Source organism: Camponotus vicinus, unplaced genomic scaffold, assembly GCF_025532165.1.
Source record: "Camponotus vicinus isolate PSW18456_S1 unplaced genomic scaffold, iyCamVici1.0 SCAF_14, whole genome shotgun sequence".
Lineage (NCBI taxonomy): Eukaryota > Metazoa > Arthropoda > Insecta > Hymenoptera > Formicidae > Camponotus > Camponotus vicinus.
In genome coordinates this window covers 11,254,656-11,273,222 of record NW_028141950.1, presented here as the reverse complement: position 1 = coordinate 11,273,222, position 18,567 = coordinate 11,254,656, and the positions used below count along the sequence as shown (strand labels likewise).

The following is an 18,567-nucleotide window of genomic DNA, read 5'->3' as shown; positions in this document are numbered from 1 at the left end:
ATAATAAAAGTATATGATACAAAATTTTGTACTACGTGCGTTTAAAGCATTAATTTCCGCAACAGACACTATTTTCTCTCTGAATTCCGTGGAGTTCTCACTGCAGTCACTAATGCAATCACTGTCAGATGACAACGCGTGATCTTCGTCTTCCATTTTTATATTATCACACAACACTGACAGAACATTACTTTCTGACAGAACACTATAATTTTTGACTATACTTTTGCTATACCGTCGTGTCGATGCGCTTTCAAATCACGTACTATGATCTGATGCGCTTCGATCCTTCTTATATTCAACCAACAAACTTTCAGAGATTGTTGAAGGCACAAAAGAAAAAAATTTTTGTAACTGAACCTAGGGTTGAAAATGTGTTGTTATCTCGCTATGATTCACAGATTGCTCGAAAACGTCGGACCCCGAAATATCTCAAAAATGTGTTGTTATCTACGTATTTCCATCCGCCCAATCCTTCAAAGAATACTTCTATTTATATTGTGTATGTTAAAAAAATATAATGAAGAGGACTCTGCTGCACTAGAGTATCATTTCTTTCGTTGCTCTTCTGTGTTTCGGTGGTCTGCTGCACTAGAGTATCATTTCTTTCGTTGCTCTTCTGTGTTTCGTTAGTCTTGTGCAATGGCTGAAGAAAACGTAATTATCATCGACGACGATACGGATGATGATTACGATTATTGGATGGATCCAGTTGTGGCGGAGCGGATGGAGATAGAGAGAGAGGAGAGAGAGAGGAGAGAGATGGAAGATGATGGATCTGATATAGAACCCTTGGCGAAGGACAGTGATTATGATAGTGACAATAGTGTCGATATTCTTGATGAACGGTTACAAAAGAAACAGCGAGATTTAAGCATATCTGAAATAATGACATACAATCAAGCAACAAAGATATGTTGCATTTCATATTACTACATGGAAAATGGATTAAAATTTTGTATCGAATGCTTTCTAGAAGCACCGGATCAGTATGAAGAAACTAGTGCTGTTCGAGAACATAGAACCATAGCTTATGTTCATTTGGAAAATATGTCATGCAAAGAGTGCAGAAGATCTTTGAATCAAATATTGGCCTGCAACATGTGCCCTATTTGCACAAATTAAAATAGATGATGGATAACATTGTAAGTATCTTAATTTATTATATATCAAAAGTATTTTAAAATAAATTATTAAAATAATTTAAACTAATGAAATGCGTATGTTTTCTTCTGTTTTCAGAAACGGCTTCCCCAACATAGCCCGACGGTCTATTTTATATATTATTATTATTATTTTTTTATATTGTATACTTTTTATTAAACACACACATTTAAATAAATTATATATATATTTTTAATTGTAACAAAATCATGACGTAATTTCTTCGCACGCATTTCCATCCACCCAATCCTTCAAAGAATACTTCTATTTATATTGTTTGTTAACTGGTAATATTGTATAATATCTCAAAAATGTGTTGTTATCTCGCTATGATTCACAGATTGCTCGAAAACGTCGGACCCCGAAATATCTCAAAATATAAGTTTATGACTAATATTGTATACTTGCGATAATACAGAGAGAAAGAGAGATAAAAGGGATAAAGAGATAGATAGAGGGATAGAGGGATGGAGAGGGAGAGAGAGAGAGGGATAGAAATATAAAGGGATAAAGAGAGAGAGCGAGAGAGAGGGAGGAATAGAGAGAGACCCAAAATCTTCTTCATAGGAATACCGCCATTTTTGTTTATACGTGCGTCCCCCGCCCCGCAGCCCCCGCGCCCTCGAAATTCCCTCCGTCCCGCGTGACGTCATCCCCCCTCCATCCTGCGTGACGTCATTCCCCCGCGCCGCTGAGATCCCCTCGCCCCTCACCCCCCTGAGATCCCTGCGTTAGAATTCTCCTAGTGCTAATTACTATCTTACCTTAATACTTTTATGTACAAAATAATGAGAGGAATCAATTGGTGTAAAAAAAACACATAGTTGTTTTTAAGAAAAAATATGGAATTGTTAATTGCAAATTACATATTTTTTCTTCAAAACAACTATGTGTTTTCTTTACACCAATTGATTCCTCTCATTATTTTGTACGTAAAAGTATTAAGGTAAGATAATCGAAAAATGAATATTTTACTAGATATTTTACGGTTTATGTAGAATTAAGAAATTATTTCAAGCCTCATAACTCAAAAAGTACTTAACGAAAAGGTACTTAATTATAGTGTTTTGGAAAGCTCTCGATGTCAGCTACAAGAATGTGCAAAAATATATAGGGTATTCCATTTAAGAAATTTAAGGTGACCTTTATGTGACCTTCAAATGACTGTTCAAGGTCAAATCATTGTCACCATCTTATGGCCCCTCGAAACCAAACAACTTTTGTCTGAAATATTTTTCTCTCCCGGGCTTGGTTTTCGAGATATTCGACTGGTCGGATTAAAATGAAACACCCTGTATATACAGGGTGAGTCAAAAGTATGTTTTAAAAATTTGTGAGCGTGTTCCTGGATAAAAAGGAAGAACAAATGTTCATATGAACATATGGTCGCAAATGCTTTGTTGTCGAGATAATGGACATAAATCAGCAGTATCAAATAATGCTTTATTTGAACGAAAAAAAACAAACAATAACAAAATTGTAAACGTTCAAATAAAGCATTATTTGATACTGCTGATTTATGTCCATTATCTCGACAACAAAGCATTTGCGACCATATGTTCATATGAACATTTGTTCTTCCTTTTTATCCAGGAACACGCTCACAAATTTTTAAAACATACTTTTGACTCACCCTGTATAATCTTGGAGAGTAATTTTAATACTGCCCAGTACAATGACGTCCGCCCATGTTCCATATGGGTCGGAATACGCTCCTCCGGAGCACGATCCTTCCGAATCGACGTAACCGGCTAATATTATAGGACGTCAGGGTTTGATTTGATTTTAACCCAGTTATGTAAGTTCCTGGCAATTCATAAGTTCCATAAGTGTGCATACGGCGGCATGCTTCACGAGTGGTTTCTTGTATGAACGAATATTTGCCGTTAAAGACATCCATGGTGTGAGAAAACATCCCGCATTTCTTAATTAATCGGTCGACTTCAATTTTACATTGTATTACTTTCACAGAGTCAAATTCGTTAATTTGAAGTAGTTGAATATAAATTCGGCTTGAATTCACGCTTTGCTGGGGAATATCACATTCTTCGATGTTTAGTAATGATAGGGTGGTGAGATTAGCGGACGCTGAACCACAATCGTAGCCTATTATTCCATGGGTGAATTGTAAATTCACGAGTAAGAATGTTAACGTAGCTATTCCCCTGGGATCCATCTGCAAATTTTTCTTATATATATAATAATATAATTAACCTATCTATTTATCGTTCATTTACGTCGATTAATTATTATATTTATTATTTAGTTACTACCTAACAAAAGGATATTACATGTATACGTATATACAGGATGATTCATATAAAGTGGCCGATGTGAATATTAGCTAAAGTTGAAGAACTATGAAAAAATTTTTATACCAAAAGATGTTTGACACAGAGGGGGACATCGTATGGTACAAACGATATTTTTATAGATGAAGGCATTAAGGAGATTTCAAGATCAACTTAATTTTTTAAAATGGAACCCCCTATTTTTTATTACATATTCTTGTAGCTCATCTCGAGAGCTTTCTAAAACACTATAATTAAGTTAGTTTTCATTAAGTACTTTCCGAGTTATGAGGCTTGAAATCATTTCTTAATTTTACATAAACCGTAAAATATCTTGTAAAATATTCATTTTTCGATTATCTTATCTTAATACTTTTACGTACAAAATAATGAGAGGAATTAATTGGTGTAAAGAAAACATATAGTTGTTTCAAAGAAAAAATATGTAATTTGCAATTAACAATTACATATTTTTTCTTAAAAATAACTATGTATTTTCTTTACACCAATTGATTCCTCTCATTATTTTGTACGTAAAAGTATTAAGGTAAGATAATCGAAAAATGAATATTTTACAAGATATTTTACGGTTTATGTAAAATTAAGAAATTATTTCAAGCCTCATAACTCAAAAAGTACTTAACGAAAAGGTACTTAATTATAGTGTTTTAGAAAGCTCTCGAGATGAGTTACAAGAATATGTAATAAAAAATAGGGAGTTCCATTTAAAAAAATTAAGTTGATCTTGAAATCTCCTTAATGCTTTTATCTATAAAAATATCGTTTGTACCATACGATGTCCCCCTCTGTGTCAAACATCTTTTGGTATAAAAATATTTTCATAGCTCTTCAACTTTAGCTAATATTCACATCGGTCACTTTATATGAATCACCCTGTATATACAGGGCGATCCTGAAAAACGTTATGTCTTTAAAATGACGTATTCCTGACACCATTCTAAGACAATTTTTCCTTTACCAAAATTTGATTTGAAGCGTAGTTTTTGAATTATGAGCAAAAATAGTTAGTAAATCACGCGTCGGGTACAGAAGGCAGGCAGGAGCGGCGCGGCGTGCCGCGAGCGCGGGCGCAGCTGACCGCCCGACGGGTGATTATCACCGCATGAGTCGCTAACTATTTTATCTTATAACATAAAATTATGCTTTAAATAAAATTTTGGTAAAGAAGAAAATGTCTTAGAATTACGTCAGAAATACGTGTTCCTTAAAAAAACGTTATTTTAATAATGAAAAGTTGTTCCGGATCGCCGGCCGTCCGACGTTCCAATCAGCTGATTGCTACACGCGATGTGTGTATGGCGGAGTGTGTGCGTAAGAGAGAGAGAGAAAGAGTGAGAGAGAGGGAGGGTAGGAGGGACAGACATTCATACACACGCACGCACTTTTTTCTCGCTCTCTTTCTCTCTTTTACGCAACACTCATACACTCTCTCATTCAGTCTCTCACTCACACTCTCTCGGTCACTCACTCACTCACTCACCTGCTTACTCACTTGCTCACTCACCTTGTAGCAGCGTAGCGAATCTTCATGCTATGTATTGTTGTTATCTGCTGCACGGTTATGATTGCTAGAGATGCGCGACACATCGAAATTTTTTCGATTATTAATCTCACACTCGATTGACACAATACAGATTACACGATAACGAGTTAACTGTTTATTCACTCACTATTGATTTATCGATACCAAAAATTACTTTCAAAGAAACGCGAATGCAAACAGCACATGACTCGACGCGAAGCAACGGACCGCGGAGACTGCGCGACCACAAGAGTTATGTTGCCAGAAACGCGACACGCGACATCTAACAAACGACTTGCGCGTGGCGCGTGATTGACGCGAGATAAGACGAACGATCGGCTAAAACCTTCGCATTGCGAATGCGGTAGAAAACATGACACGTATAATGACATACTTAAAAAATTAATTATTTATTATAAATAATAACTATTTCTAATTATAATAAATAATTATTATTTTAAAAAGCATGTGTTGTACGTTATTACGTTTTCGAAATTATTGGATTCACGATGCGAAGATTTAAGTCAATCGCAAGAATTAAAATTACATTATTCTTGCGATTGACTTAAATCTTCGCATCGTGAATGCAATAATTTCGAAAACGTAATAACGTACAACACATGCTTTTTAAAATAATAATTATTTATTATAATTAGAAATAGTTATTATTTATAATAAATAATTAATTTTTTAAGTATGTCATTATACGTGTCATGTTTTCTACCGCATTCGCAATGCGAAGGTTTTAGCCGATCGTTCGTCTTATCTCGCGTCAATCACGCGCCACGCGCAAGTCGTTTGTTAGATGTCGCGTGTCGCGTTTCTGGCAACATAACTCTTGTGGTCGCGCAGTCTCCGCGGTCCGTCGCTTCGCGTCGAGTCATGTGCTGTTTGCATTCGCGTTTCTTTGAAAGTAATTTTTGGTATCGATAAATCAATAGTGAGTGAATAAACAGTAAACTCGTTATCGTGTAATCTGTATTGTGTCAATCGAGTGTGAGACTAATAATCGAAAAAATTTCGATGTGTCGCGCATCTCTAGCAATCATAACCGTGCAGCAGATAACAACAATACATAGCATGAAGATTCGCTACGCTGCTACAAGGTGAGTGAGCAAGTGAGTAAGCAGGTGAGTGAGTGAGTGAGTGACCGAGAGAGTGTGAGTGAGAGACTGAATGAGAGAGTGTATGAGTGTTGCGTAAAAGAGAGAAAGAGAGCGAGAAAAAAAGTGCGTGCGTGTGTATGAATGTCTGTCCCTCCTACCCTCCCTCTCTCTCTCTTTCTCTCTCTCTCTTACGCACACACTCCGCCATACACACATCGCGTGTAGCAATCAGCTGATTGCAACGTCGGACGGCCGGCGATCCGGAACAACTTTTCATTATTAAAATAACGTTATTTTAAGGAACACGTATTTCTGACGTAATTCTAAGACATTTTCTTCTTTACCAAAATTTTATTTAAAGCATAATTTTATGTTATAAGATAAAATAGTTAGCGACTCATGCGGTGATAATCACCCGTCGGGCGGTCAGCTGCGCCCGCGCTCGCGGCACGCCGCGCCGCTCCTGCCTGCCTTCTGTACCCGACGCGTGATTTACTAACTATTTTTGCTCATAATTCAAAAACTACGCTTCAAATCAAATTTTGGTAAAGGAAAAATTGTCTTAGAATGGTGTCAGGAATACGTCATTTTAAAGACATAACGTTTTTCAGGATCGCCCTGTATACAGGGTGAGCCATTTTAATTAACGCACGCAATTATTTCGGAAACAAAGCATTTTAGAGAAAAATGTTTCAGACAAAAGTTTTATGGTTTCGAGGGGGCCATAAGATGGTATCATTGATTTGACACTGAAGTCACTTGAAGGTCACGTGAAGGTCACTTCAATTTTTTTAAATGGAACACCCTATATATTTTTACACACTCTTGTAGCTTATCTCGAGAGCTTTCCAAAGCACTATAATTAAGTACCTTTTCGTTAAGTACTTTTTGAGTTATGAGGCTTGAAATAATTTCTTAATTTTACATAAACCGTAAAATATCTTGTAAAATATTCATTTCTCGATTATCTTATCTTAATACTTTTACGTACAAAATAATGAGAGGAATTAATTGGTGTAAAGAAAACATATAGTTGTTTCAAAGAAAAAATATGTAATTTGCAATTAACAATTACATATTTTTTCTTAAAAATAACTATGTATTTTCTTTACACCAATTGATTCCTCTCATTATTTTGTACGTAAAAGTATTAAGGTAAGATAATCGAAAAATGAATATTTTACAAGATATTTTACGGTTTATGTAAAATTAAGAAATTATTTCAAGCCTCATAACTCAAAAAGTACTTAACGAAAAGGTACTTAATTATAGTGTTTTGGAAAGCTCTCGAGATAAGCTACAAGAGTGTGCAAAAATATATAGGGTGTTCCATTTAAAAAAATTGAAGTGACCTTCACGTGACCTTCAAGTGACTCTTCAGTGTCAAATCAATGATACCATCTTATGGCCCCCTCGAAACCATAAAACTTTTGTCTGAAACATTTTTCTCTAAAATGCTTTGTTTCCGAAATAATTGCGTGCGTTAATTAAAATGGCTCACCCTGTATATATATATATATATATATATATATTTTCTTTTCTTCTTTTTCCCCCTCCCCTTTTTGTAAGGGTTTATTATTATTATTATTATTATTAGTATTATTATTATTATTATTGTTTATCCTCTTGATGGTTTGATGATTTATTAATAGGTTTAATATAAGAAATTCGTAACCGACTTGGATGTACTATTCGGCTGTTCTTTTTTATTTTTATCCTTACATTATTTTTATTTAAAATTTCTAAAACTTCATGAGGGCCTGTGTAATGATCGCCGAATTTTCTCGGTTTCGGGCCCTTTAGTAAAAATACCTGATCTCCAGGTTTAAAGGTTTGAGGATTGATTTTTCTGTCATAATATTTCTTTGATCTATGCTTGGCGCTGATTACATTTTCTCTTGCATTCCCTTGAATGTTGTGTAGCTGTGTTACAAGGTCTACCAGGTATTCATCGTAATTTGCTAATCTATCTTCGGATGCTGGAAGTTCACTTGAAGGAACTCTTGCTATTTTTCCAAATACTAACTCGTATGGAGTGTGTTTTGTAGCTTCATGCACGTTTGTGTTATAATTAAACATTGCAAGTCCTATCCATCGGTCCCATTGCTTTTGTTCATTAGCATATTGTTTAAGATATTCTCCTAGCGCGTGATGTGACCTTTCTAAAGATCCGTTTGATTGTGGATGAAAGGCGGTAGTACGGAATTTACGAATTTTAAATAATTTAGCTATTTTCTTCATTAGGTCGCTAATAAAATTTCTGCCTTGATCTGTTAATATAGCTTTGGGGGATCCAAGTACGCAAACAAAACGGTCTACGAATACTTCTGCAATTGTTTCAGATGTCTGGTTTGGCAATGGTATTCCCATGCAAAATTTTGTTAATTGATCTTGCAACGTTAATATATATTCGTTGCCTCTCTCGGTCTTTGGTAAAGGACCAACGATATCCATTGCTACTTTATCGAAGGCAGATCCTGGAGTGTCAGTGATTATCATAGGTTGTTTAGTTTTCACTCGGACTAATTTCTTTAATTGACATTGTAAACATTGTTGTATATATTTTTGGACGTCGGATTTTAAATTTTCCCAATAATAATTATGTTTTATTCTATGGTATGTTTTAGTAACGCCACGATGTCCTCCTGCTGGTGGACAGTGCGTCTCGCCGATTATAACAGGGCGTAAATCTTTAGGAGGATATTTAATTGATCCATTACATATTATTATTTTAGTGGGTGTGTCGAGGAGTATTAATCGAAGCTGTATCTTAATATTATCCCACAGGACATTGTTAACGTAATCAGTCTTTGCTATGATGAGTGTTTCTAATTTCAATGTTTCAAGTAGATTCCATAAATCGTTTAATACTGTAACGATTTGGTTGAGAGTTACTGTAGGACCTTCTCGTTGTCCTTCGCTGAGAGGCAGTGCCACGTGGTAATAGTTCTTATATTTTATGGCGTTAGCTTTACCCAAGACAAGAGAATTTAGATGTGGTAATTCGTTTCGCTCAAATAATTTTTTAGATCCAGAATCCAGAGGATTTCCCTCAGTATCAACAAAATATGCAATGTTGTCTTTTCGTAAAAATAGTAATTCACATGAGTCGACAATATTATTTTTTAAGAATTTATCTCTGATTATAAAGGGTTTTATTTTCCTGGATTTTAGATTTTTATTAATGTCATCTTCTTCCGTATCTTCTTCTTCCGTATCTTCTTCTTCTTCCCTTTCCTCTTCCTTCTTCTTTTCTTCTTCTGTGCTTGATTCATTTATTGTTTTATAATTTTTATCAGGAGGATCATTTCGTTCATTAGTTTTTTCGGTATCATTTTTGAATTTAGCTGTCTGACTTCTTGTTAATATTCTGTTCTGTTTAGGAGGATCATGTATCAATGCCTTCTCTGTTAGCTGTGCCTCAACCGGTTCATTTAATTCTTCTAAAGTAAATGGAAGCGAATCAGGATTATCTTCCGTTATTATTTCTTCATTATCTTCGCTCGGAGGTATCGGAGGTATCGGAGAGATGCAAATGAAAATAGTCGCTTTCTTCTTCTTCTTCGTCTTCTTCAAGTTCTTCTAACATTTCAGATATTATTTGTGCATCTTCGGGGTTGTCAGGGTTTAAAAGTTTTTTATTTCTTATAATTTTGCAATCAAATTCATCAATATTTGCGGGATTCCTGGATAATGCATCTGCATTTACATTTGTTTTTCCTGCCTTGTATACTACTTCATAATCATATTCGGCCAATTTCAATCTCCATCTTAATATCCGCATATTTGCATCTTGAGCGTTTTTAAACCACATTAGTGGTTTATGATCTGTGACTAAAGTGAATTTTCTTCCGTACAAGTATGGTCGGAAATGCTTAACGCAATATACTATTGCAAGTGCTTCTTTTTCGTAGGTATCGTATTTTAATTCGTTGTCGGTCAGAGTTCGTGAGGCATAAGCTATCGGTCTATCTTTGTTTACTTGTCCTTGTGATAGGATTCCTCCTACAGCTATGCCAGAAGCGTCAGTGGTTAAAATAAATGGTTTAGAGAAATCTGGATATTGTAATACTGGTTCTTCACACAATTTTTGTTTTAAAGTTTCAAATGACTCCTCTTGAGTGGCCGTCCACTCGAATCGTACATCATTCTTTAATAACAATGTTAATGGTTTCGCTAATTTAGAAAAGTTTGGTATAAATCTTCTATAATATCCGGCAAATCCAAAAAATTGTTTAATATTTCTTGGCGTTTTCGGTCTTGGAAAGTGTTGTACTGCTTCTAACTTTTTCGGATCCGGTTTTACTCCATCTCTGCTGATTACATGTCCTAGATATGTTACTTCAGATTTCAGAAACTCACATTTATCAGGTTGTAATTTTAGATTAGCCTCGCGAAGGCATTCAATTAATGCATTGTATTTCCTTTCGTGTTCTTCCAATTGAAGATGCGTAAATAACGATATCATCCATATAAACAAATAATTCTTCACCTTGTAATCCAGTCAACACTAAATCCATCAGGCGTTGAAAGGTCGCTGGAGCGTTTTTAAGACCGAAAGGCATTCGCTCGAATTCATAATGTCCAAAAGGCGTTGTAAATGCTGTTTTATGACTATCCGCAGAATCCATTTTTATTTGGTGAAAACCGGATGCTAAGTCGCATACTGAAAAATAACGAGCTCCTCCTAATTGATCCAATATATCGACGATATTCGGAAAAGGATATGCATCTCCTATAGTTTTTTCATTTAAAGCGTGAAAGTCTAAGACCATTCTTCATCGTTTATTACCCTTTGAATCTTCCTTTTTTGGCACAATCCATATAGGCGTATTGTAAGGTGATTGTGAGTGTTTCACGATTCCTCCTTCTAGTAATTCTTCTACCTGTCTATTTATTTCTTCTTTGTGTATTTGTGGGAAACGATACTGTCGGGTATTTATTGGATGGTCGTCTGTGGTCGGAATTTGATGTAGTAATACGTTTGTCGCAGTCAATTTTTCTCTGGGAATGTGAAATCGATCCTGACTATTCGTTATTAACTTTATTATGTTGTCTCTCTCCGTTCCATTTAGATGTTCTAATCGTAGAGATTCTATTATTTCAACGAGTCGATCCTTCATTTTTCTTTCAGTGACCACCAAACACTTAGAAGTTGCAACATTAATTTGTTGACTTCCTTCATGTTTTGATTTACATTTTTGCATAAATTTATTTACGATCTCTTGAGATTTGTTTAACAAAGACGTGGAAATTTTTGAAGACGGTCTGTGTTTTTTGAGACCTTTAATTTTTAACTTTTTATTTTTTCGAGTCAGCGTTTGAACTTTATTGAGGAGATTTTTTAGAGAAATTTCTCATTCATTATCGTTATTTTTTGAAAACAATTCAAATTCCGGGAATGCGATATCTTAGGGGGATAAGGAATTGCTCCCCTTTTTAAAATAAGAAGGTGTCGAATTGTGTAACGAGGTTTGGTAACTTCCCTCCTCACAATTGACGGAGCTAGGATTTTCTGTCGAGGTTTGGAAATTTTCCTCCGAAATCCTAGAATTAATTTCCCCTGGAGAGGTCTGGTAATTTGCCTCTTCTAGGATTTTTGAATTTATTTCCCTATTTTTTTCTTCATGGTTGTTTTTATTTTTAATTTCTTTTTTGTTTTCCCTTTGGTTTAATATCTCTTCTTTATTTTCATTCTTTATTCTATCAATAGTAGGATTATGTTGATAGTTTTCATGTTCAAATTCCGCTCCATTTTTGAAACTTGCAATTTCTGCTTCTTTCTCCTTTTTTATTTTTATTTTATTTTTATTCTTATTCTTGATTTCATTTTTTTCTCGATTTAGTATTTCTTTATTAGTTTTGTTTTGAGATTCCTTGATGCTAATTTCATTTTTATTTTTATTTTTGACCAATTTCCATCTCGCCCTTGTAATTGAGCTCCTCAGTCATTTTGTTAAATTCCTTATGTTTAATTTCTTCCTCTATACGGACTGATTTTCCTAAGTCGTTTCGGTCTTCCAATGTAGATTCATGGTCGTCAAGCACTTCATTTAACGGTTTTAAGCGCAAGATCGGAACTTGCACTTCCGTTTCTTCGTCTAGGGTGCTTATGATGTTTAAATACGCTTTTCCGGATGTATTTTCGACAATGGTGTCCCCTAGATAAATTCCGTGCGTTAATTCTAATCTGGGTATATATCCTACTTTTATTTCTGGATTTTTTATCCTCACATAAAATAATGACTCAGATCGTGGAGCCACTACGATCATCTCCGGCGTAAAGAAAGGTATGTTAATTCCAGATGCAATCAGGCATTCCTCCGCATAATCTATTTTTGAAAAAGTTTGTTTAAAAAATTCATTGCCTAATATTCCAGATTGCGGAATTGGGAAATCGTTAGATACAATATGAAAGATGACTGGTAGTTCAAAAAGAGTTAATACGATTTCACCGAGGGTGTAAACAGGATAATCGTTTATACCATTTAATTTTAATATATTACCGTAATTGATATTAAGTCCCTCAGGTGCGAAATTTTCTTTGATAACATTAGGTCCAGATCCTGTATCTAACATAAGAGTTATGGAAGTCGGCATATTTTTAACGTTAACCCGGACAGTGGGCACTAGGCTTTGCTTGTTGAGATTTACTGTCACAGGCTGTATATTTATGTTATTACTTCCTACTTGGCCGCTTGAAATTGTGACGGGTGTGAGGTCTGCCCGGCCCCCTGCTGCACATCCGACGTCGAGGGGCCCTTGTAGTTTCCCTGACTATTTTCCTTGCGACGGTTGTTCCCGACAAAAACAGTACGTGAAATCCACGTTATTACCATGTGGATTAATATCGTTGAATCCACGTGGATGTTCGAGTGGATAATCCGCTCAAGAACGGTACTAGAATCCACGTGGATACGATTATCAATTTAATGTGGAATCCATGTAAAAATTTCACGAACTTTCGAGACATATCCTCGTAATATCCACATGAAGTCTTATTTTTTAATCCAATAAATTTTGTGATATTCATTTTAAATTAAAAAACTTTATTTTAAACATTATTTGTTATACAGCTATATAATATATATATATATATATATATATATATATATATAAACTATAAATTCTATAATATAAAATATAGGAACATATATATCACAATATCATATCATATGCAACATAATATCGATATACAACATATAATAAAAAAAAAGAATATAACAAATTTGTAGTCCAAGTTTTCTATTCATTTTCATTTTCATCGTCCAATTCTTCCTCTGGTTGCTTATTCTTCTTCTCTTCATTCTCAAGACGCTTTTTTGCGTCTTTTAACCAGTTTGCAATATGGGAGTCCGCAATCTCTTTATTATATAAAAAGTGAAGCCCCCTATCTTTTCTTTCCTGTGAATGCCTTCTCAGAGCAGCTGCAAGTAAAAAAATATTATACTGACTGAATATTCTAATGCAAATATATGTTAGATTATATAAATATTAAATTCGTACTCGACTATATAAATTAATATATATATGATATTAATTTATATAGTCAGTACGCGTGCGAATTTGATATACATATTAATAATACGAAAATATGCATGCTCGATTCATTGCATTACAAACGAATATTATACGTGTAAAATATGTTGCTAATTATCTTTTAATATTATACATCATATATTATATATCATATAAATCTCACCAATGACAAGATTATAAGATATTGTATTTAGGAATTTTTTTTTATGAATTTTTGCTCCTTCTCTATTTGTTCCTTTTAAATTAAAATTTATTGCAACTTTATTTGTCATTAGCTTGCGCATAAGGCAGTATACAGAGCCTTTCAAATCTTCTCTGCCATGTTCTACTAACAATCTAATCTATAACACAAAAAAATATATAATATCAAATGGTGGCCACTCTATAATTTTTATAATAAGAAAAGAGGTAAATATATTATTTTACCATTATTAATTTTTTCTCTTCATCCAATAAAAAATTTTCTCATTCGTTAAATGTCTCCATAGAAGTCAATGGAAGAGTTGGAATCCCAATAGAATTCTCGAATGTTTCCTCAGGATGACATGTTGCAGTATAAATTTTTATAATGGTAACATGAAGCTTATCAATGCGATTTCGTAAATCACTTATGGCAGCCATTATAGTTCTTTCATTGAAATTGGCTATTTTGTAAAAAATTATAAATTAAATTTAAAAAGTTAATAAAAAATTTTAAATTTCTTTCCTATATTTTCAAAATATAAACGTTAAAAATCAAGTTCATTAACTTACAACATATATTATTTATTAAATAAAATTTTATCTCAGATTTTAATAAATAATAAGTAAAAGATAAATAAAATAAATTATTGATAATAAGAGTGATTGTAATGAAAGGATATTCAATAATTTGAGCTCCATCTCATGTTAAAAGGATAAAATTATTGGTAAAAATTCAATAAAGAAATTGATTTGTTAGATATACAGGGTGAGCCATTTTAATTAACGCACGCAATTATTTCGGAAACAAAGCATTTTAGAGAAAAATGTTTCAGACAAAAGTTTTATGGTTTCGAGGGGTCCATAAGATGGTATCATTGGTTTGACCTTGAAGAGTTATTTGAAGGTCACATGAAGGTCACCTTCAATTTTTTAAATGGAACCTACTATTTATCATTGCATATTCTTGTAGCTTATCTCGAGATCTTTCCAAAACACTATAATTAAGTACATTTTCGTTAAGTACTTTTTGAGTTATGAGGCTTGAAATAATTTCTTAATTTTACATAAACCGTAAAATATCTTGTAAAATATTCATTTTTCGATTATCTTACCTTAATACTTTTACGTACAAAATAATGAGAGGAATCAACTGGTGTAAAGAAAACACATAGTTGTTTTGAAGAAAAAATATATAATTTGCAATTAACAATTCCATATTTTTTCTTAAAAACAACTATGTGTTTTCTTTACACCAATTTATTCCTCTCATTATTTTGTACATAAAAGTATTAAGATAAGATAATCGAAAAATGAATATTTTACAAGATATTTTACGGTTTATGTAAAATTAAGAAATTATTTCAACCCTCATAACTCAAAAAGTACTTAACGAAAAGGTACTTAATTATAGTGTTTTGGAAAGCTCTCGAGATAAGCTACAAGAATATGCAATGACAAATAGTAGGTTCCATTTAAGAAATTGAAGGTGACCTTCATGTGACCTTCAAATAACTCTTCAAGGTCAAACCAATGATACCATCTTATGGCCCCCTCGAAACCATAAAACTTTTGTCTGAAACATTTTTCTCTAAAATGCTTTGTTTCCGAAATAATTGCGTGCGTTAATTAAAATGGCTCACCCTGTATAGAAGAAGATCTTAGAGTTTTGAGTTGATAAATAGAAATAAATAGAGGATAAAGAGAAGATAGGAAGGCAATTACTAAATATAAAAAAAGAAAAAGTTTCCTGATAACAAATATATTGCAAAAATGCACCTTACCATTATTCTGGTGATTTTTTATGAAGATCGTTTACATGTGACTTGCATGTATCTGTAAAAAAGTGAGACAATCAGAATAAATACAAAATGCTTTTCAATAATTATAATATGAACTGTTTAGAAAATAATTATTTAAAAATAATTGTATATAATACTATATAATTTTGTATATAATTGTATAAAATAATTATTTATATAAGAACATCTAAAAGTAATCTTACCTTGCGTTTGTATAAATATATGAGAATTTTGGTCGGCTTCATTTTCACATTCATGTTCACTCGCTTTATCCTTTGTTTGTTTTCTTGATTGTTCGTTGCCCTGATTGTTCGTGTTTAAATTCTTTTGCACTTGATCCTTTTTATACTTCTTTTGTAGACTTTTTTCTATGACTACAGGACCTAAGCTCTCCTTAATAATTTCATCAATAGATGAATAAGTTAGATTTATAGCATTTGATGTTTGGGGTTCATGGAACTTAGAAAAGCAGGAGACATCTAAGTAAAAATTAATACATGTGTAGTAAAAACAATGGCAGCATGAAAAATGACATAAATTAACTCCACATGTTAAATATCTTTTTTTTTAATATTAGTATCTACTTGCACTTAACAAATTTATTTCGTTTTAATTTTATAACCTACATCAAAAAACTGTAATTCAAAGACAGAAATATATCACAGACATTTAGGGATAGTTGCAGATACAATAGTAAAAATCATGTTACAATTAGATGTGATAGTAATATGAATATAAAGGAAACACAAAGTAAGATACTTATTTGTTAACAAAATTGCTGAAAAAGTTATAAAACCTTAACAATTAAATTTATTAAAAATGCAAACTATTAATTCAATATATATATACAAATATAATATTGAAAAGACATATAGATTAGAATGATTATAATTATTGATATCTTATATAATCAACAAACAAATAAGTATCTTCGTTTGCTTTATATTGCATTATATTTGCTTTATATTTTTACGATTGTATCTATCTAGTTGTAATATGATTTTTACTATTGCAACTACTCCTGCGAGTATCTGTGATATTTCTATCTTTGAATTAGAGTTATCTAATATAGGTAAAACTAAAACAAAGTAATTAAATTTGTTAACAGTGCAAGTACAATATTAAAAAAAAAGATATTTAACATATGGAGTCAGAGTGAACATTGCTCTAATGTTCAACAACCAAATAAATGCCTTACTTTGTGTTGCATAATTATCACTGAAATTTCCGTCACTATCCTCATTACTAAATTGTAACGTCTTAATGTTGTTATTATTAGCTAAAAAAGTAAAAAAATTATAAAAAGTCAAAAATAATAATTTTATATACTATATATTATTAGAAACTGTGTTTTTGATTGCGCATAAAATAAAACAAATTCAGCAATTCTTGCAGACAACCATTGTGACAGTTAATCTCAAATGAATACAACAGGAAACCCATATAGACACATGTATATGGATACAATATTAATATTACAAATGATATTTTTTTTGAGTGTAAGAAATAAAAAGAATTACATACAACACAATAAATTAGCATATTTAAACAAATATATTAAAGAAAAGTCGAAGAATCAATGTTTTAAACACTGCAATACAGTCTCTACAAAAAGCAATTTCATAAATATGCATATATCGTATTTTATATTTTAATTAAAATATATTATTTGAAATTTATAAATGGATAGTGATAATACATCTAATAAAATTTAATTAAATTAAAATATGTATATAATATATAATAAATAAAAACCAACCTCTTATTTTCAAGTTTCTTACAACTGGTGCTGTCAACTCAAAATCACTGTCCGAATCATCAACATTTATATAATTTTTTTGTCGTGATGTTTGGTTCAAAGGAGGAGTATATCTTTGTGTAACAAATCGTTGACGTTTTCCACTTTTCTCCTTATCAGACTGTGATAGATCTGAGATATTTAAAGCTTTTTCCACTTCTTCTTTAGCTTGTCTTACAGATTCTTTACATGCAATGAAGCAAGGAAGTAGAGAAATGTATTTTAAAGACAAAAAGAAAGATTTTAAAGATAAAAATAAACCAACATATTGTCTTGCAATTGAATATATGAGTATTACATATAGTAAAAGACCTGTTTTTTTAAATATTTATAACAAAAGAAGCTTTATATTTAACACCATTAAATTGATTAAGAAGCATCATAAATTTTCGTTAAGCTAGAATTAAAGAATCAAAAATATGAGAAAGAATTTTTACAAAGTTAGTGATAGAAGTATACAAAGAATTGCAAATGTGGCTTGTGATGTATTAATAAGAAAAAAAGATAAAGAAAGAGAAAGCAGATTATTTAGAAAACCAACAGATTATTTAGAAAGTCAGATTATTCATAAAAATTATGACACACACATAACATTGAATATAATAATATATACAAAATATAATACTTAATGCAAAACTTCAAAATTTTAACATTTTTGAATACGATCCAAGTGTCAGTTGGTTTCTTCTTTTTTTCTAAATAGTCGCTTAATTTAGATTCATCAGGAGGCCACTTGCATATAGCTGCAAATGTGGCTTATTTGTCATCTTTCACACTTATTTGTATAGTTATATTCTCTAACCACGCAGTACAGGCTGGTACTGCATAAATATTGGACTCGAATTGATCATGTACAGGTAATTCGAGTACAGCATACTACAATAAAATATAATTATTCCTTTCTCTCTCTTTCTTCTAAAATATAATCATTTCTCTTTATCAACTTACCGGCTTATCCGCTATTTGTACATTTATTGCACTCATATTAACAGATAATAAAAATTATAAAAACAAAATTATTAACAGCAATTATTTTGGATATAGCTTATGCTATGATCAATATAAATTGCACAATATCGCACTAGAAAAGCTGCACAGAGAAAAGGCTCTACTACTACGCAATTAACCGATACCCATTGTTAAG

At 32.3% G+C, this 18,567-nt stretch overlaps 1 pseudogene; it reads right to left on the bottom strand.

The window, feature by feature from the left end:
- Positions 1 to 13,349: 13,349 nt before the first annotated feature.
- LOC145964848 (uncharacterized) lies at positions 13,350 to 18,407 on the bottom strand (annotated as a pseudogene).
- Between the last annotated feature and the right edge of the window lie 160 nt (positions 18,408 to 18,567).